We start from the raw sequence: 4,565 nt of genomic DNA on the forward strand, positions 1-4,565 counted from the left end.
CCTGGACACTAATGGGCAGCTTATACAGCCTGGACACTGGTGGGCAGCTTATACAGCCTGGACACTAATGGGCAGCTTATACAGCCTGGACACTGAAAGGGATAATCCACATCCTGGACAGGACTGAGAGGGATGACATGAGATTTCATCATGCAACCTGGAAACCCATACAATTTAAAACTTGTGAATTGTTTATTTCTGGAATTTCCCATTTAATATTTTCAAACAGTGGTTGCCTGGAGGTGACAGAAACTGTGGATAAGGGGGACCCTTGCATAGCAGCAGCAGATACAACCCCCCCCAGGCATTAGGGGCTCCCACAGTAGTCAAGGCCCTTCCCAAGGCTGTGAATGGCAGGGCCAGGAGGCAATGACATTCTTCCCTGGAAGTGGAGGCAGCTATGAAGAAGAACTCCATATGGAAAGCTAACCCTCAGTGTGTGGCTTAAGCAAACACAGAAAGGGAGCTGTAGCAAATTGAAATTTTCCTGCTATGATTATCTCCCAGGATGCGTTCCGCCCTCTCCAGTTGCTTTATGACTAAACTGGTTTGTAAACTTATGTCAACCCATCTTTCAGTGTCGAATCTGCATATCTGCAGGTGGACCGGGAGGGGTCTGGGGGAGAAGCAGCTCGCACTGTTTGGGGCATTTACCTAGTTTGGTAGACTTCTTCTTGTTTTAGCCTGAATAATGTGACCAAAAAAAGGTACCTATGAAAAGACTCTGCATTATTTAAGCAAAAGAATATGGCAGTTATGACACACTTAAAATACCCTGCATTATTTACCATGTGCTTTCAGTTAAATTCAGAAAAAATAAACTCTGTAAAATGAAGTGAAAGATATGAAAATGAGCAGACTGAAGACTCCTGAATTACTAAGGTCCTGCAGAGAAACAAATAGAGTCGTAGCGCAGGTGAAAAGGACACTATGGACGTCAAGTTGCAAAAGTGACAAAAACAAAAATCAAGCCCGTGATGCAGAGGACACGCAAGGTAAGGCAAACGAGGCAGCACTTTCTTTACGGGCCACGATAGACATCATGAGAGTCAAAATAACAGACAAGAGATGTTATCTAGATATTCTTCAAATGTCAAATAATATCCATTCTTTAGAGTCCCAGAAAAAAGATTTGACATGTGGGACATCTCAAATGGAGATTTAAGAACTGAACAAATAATATATACCATTAATAGTCCTAGCAAAAAAGACAAAAAAAAAAAAAAGAAGAAGAAGAAGAAACTAGAAGAAATTATCGTGGATATACTAGAATAAATCTCTTTGGGATGAATAAAAACATTCATCTGAAGACTCATATGGCTTTACGTTTTCAAGGTCATTTACAAGGTTAATGAAAAGTGATTCATTCCTGCACATAACTTTGGTGAGATATTTTTACTTCAGAGAGAAAGAAAACCTCCCCAAGGGAGGAAAAGTCAACCATAACAGAAGAGAGATTAGTCTGCTTCTCACTCGTGCTGAGCATGTTAGGGGGACTAGAAGGGGAACAGGACCCCTTCTTTTCAGCCATACGGTGAACTTGATGTCTGAGGAAAACCTGTTTTGCTATAGAAAATTTAAAAATGTGGCACATAAAGTGTAAAACACATAACAAAACAGCACAGAAGACAAAATCTGGGCGTGTTCAAGGAAGGTGGTCGGATTAGAGGCAGCTGTACACGGTCGGCAAGCCAGGAAGAGGGGGAAAAAACACCCCACAGAGGAAAAAAAATAAGCTTTTATCTTGTCTTTGGCTCTAGATGAAAGGAATAAAAATAAGAAAGATTCTACTAATAATTTCTAATATAAATCATTGCATGAGTTTGGAACTGGAATTTGGACTGCCAGTGTGGCCTAAAAAATCCCCATGAAAAGTTAAAGTGATTTCAGGTTGGCAATGTTCATGTGCCCTGCAGAACTAAATTTTCTTGGAAGACCCACTTTAAATTCAGGTTTCAAAAAACTTCAATAGAAGGCTGGCACAGTGGCTCATGCCTATAATCCTATCACTCTGGGAGACCGAGGTGTGTGGATTGTCTGGGCTCAGGAGTTTGAAACCAGCCTGAGCAAGAGCAAGATGAGACCCCTGTCTCTAAAAAAATAGCCTGGTATTGTGGCAGCCACTGGTAGTCCCAGCTAGTCGGGAGGCTGAGGCAAGAGAATCGCTTGAACCCGAGAGTTTGAGGATACTGTGAGCTGTGACACCATGGCATTCTACCCAGGGCAACAGAGTGAGACTCTGTCTCAAAATAAATAAACAAAGCACAGCACCCGTAGCACAGTGGTTATGGTGCCAGCCACATACACCCAGAGTAGGGGGTTGAAACAGGCCCGGGCCTGCTAAACAACAATGATAACTGCAACAAGGAATAGCCAGGCATTGTGGCAGGCACCTGTAGTCCCACCTACTTGGTACTTGGGAGGCTGAGATAAGAGAATTGCTTAAGCCCAGGAGTTTGAGGTTGCTGTGAGCTGTGACACGACAGCGCTCTACCAAGGACAACATGGTGAGGCTCTGTCTCAACAACAACAACAACAAAAATAAATAAATAAAAACTCAACTCTATAAAGAGTAGAGTATAAATGTCTTAACACAACAATTAAGTAAGTGAGGTGAAGGCTATGTAGCCAGTTTGATGTAAGTATTCCAAATTGCATATAAAATCAGCAAACTGTACCCCATAAATGCATTAATGTACATAGTTATGATTTAATAAAAAATTGTTAAGAAAAAAACTCTCATAGATATAATTCCAGAGAATATGTATTCATAGTCAAAATTATAGATCACATGCAGAAACAAAACGCCATAGCAAGACTTAGCAGAAAACATAAACTACAGAATTATCAGACATGGAACCCTATAGCTAACTACTACAATGACAAAATTCAGAATATTTTGAAATATGTTCATTAAGATTAAATAAATGAAATAATTCCAAAAATGACTTTGGAAGTAGAAAAAATGACCAGGCACATTTGAAAACCAATTAATAAGACGTCTAGGAACTAAAAACCTCAGTGCACAGGTTAAACAAACATAGAAAAACGGAGTGAGAGAGTCCCATGTCTGTCTTTTCAGAGTACTAGGAAAAACACATTGCAGGAACTCAGGGAGAGGTAACACTCAAACATAGAGCGGCTTTGCATTTTTGAAACTGATAAAAACCACTAATTGTCAGAGTCAGGAAGCTCAACTCCTCCTAGACCAGATGAACATGAGTAAATGTGCACTTGCAAAGCCCTCAAGATGAAGAGGGAAAACGTAATTACGAGTGGCCAGAGAACACACAGGAATGATGCATAGTGATGATAATTACTCTGGAGCCCCAAATATCCAAAGCAATGCCAGGAGCTAGAAGATAAAATAGTATCTTCAAAATTTTGAAAATTTTGTCTCACATTAGTATTGTTCAATGTGAAATTATATCTTACAAGAAACATACATATGCACACATATATAAAGAAGAAAAATGTATAATTTAAGAATAACAGACTCTTTAAAAAGTTACTTCTAAAAGCATTTTTCATAATGCAAAAAAAAAAAAAAAGGTCTTTGAGGTAGGAAATAATGGTGAGTAAATTGTGGGAAAATCTAATTAAATAATGACCATACAAATAAAATACTATGAGTTCTGAAATATACCGTACAAATTGAGTAGAAATAAAATATAAGCAAAACAGTGTATGTCAACACAGTGTTAAAAATTCTATGCCAGAGATTTTCAACCAGTATGTCATGAATGAGAGGATCTCTTAGGTGTGCTATAAAAAGTCTTAAAGATCATTAATTAAACTGTTTGCAAAAGAAGTTCAAGAAACAGTATGTAGTATTCTTTTTTTTTGATCAATATAATTTAAATGTGTCTCGGAAGTTAACTATAGGTTCAAGTGTACTGCGAGATAAAAATGGTTGAAAACAGTGTTATAGGCTGAGTATATTAATTTGGAAGAAAATAATGATTATGCTGAAGAAGGGAAAACAGAAGATAAAGCCAGTCATCTACATTTAAAAATACATCATAAGGTAACAATGTAAACAGAGGAAAGGGGTAAAAAGAAAACAAATTTAAATGATAGAAATAGAGTCAAATTTAACAATTTCACAATAAATGTAAATGAATTAAACTTTCTAGGTGAAGGACAAAGATTTTTAGATTCTGATTTAAGGAAGAATATATTGTTTATTGAAGGAACATCTAAAATATGCAGACATAGAAAGTTTGGAAGTAAAGGAGTGAAGATGATTATTTTCAATACACATGAACCAACCAAGGGAGCAGGGGTAGCAATGTGCACAGTATAAAATCTTAGAAATTAATTCAAAATACACTACTGAATACAAGGCATTATTACACCCTACTGAGTTCTAAACATCTATAAATTTAATATTATAGCTTTATAATATGCAAATAAAAATGAATATTACTAAAGGAAACACGAATGAAACCGTCATCATAACAAAAGATTTTGGCTTGGCACCTGTGGGTCAAGTGGCTAAGGTGCCAGCCACATACACCTAAGGTGGCGGGTTCGAATCCAGCCCGGGCCCGCCAAACAACGAC

The sequence above is a fragment of the Otolemur garnettii genome, unplaced genomic scaffold (genome assembly GCF_000181295.1).
Source record: "Otolemur garnettii isolate 467f Iridium unplaced genomic scaffold, OtoGar3 scaffold00135, whole genome shotgun sequence".
Lineage (NCBI taxonomy): Eukaryota > Metazoa > Chordata > Mammalia > Primates > Galagidae > Otolemur > Otolemur garnettii.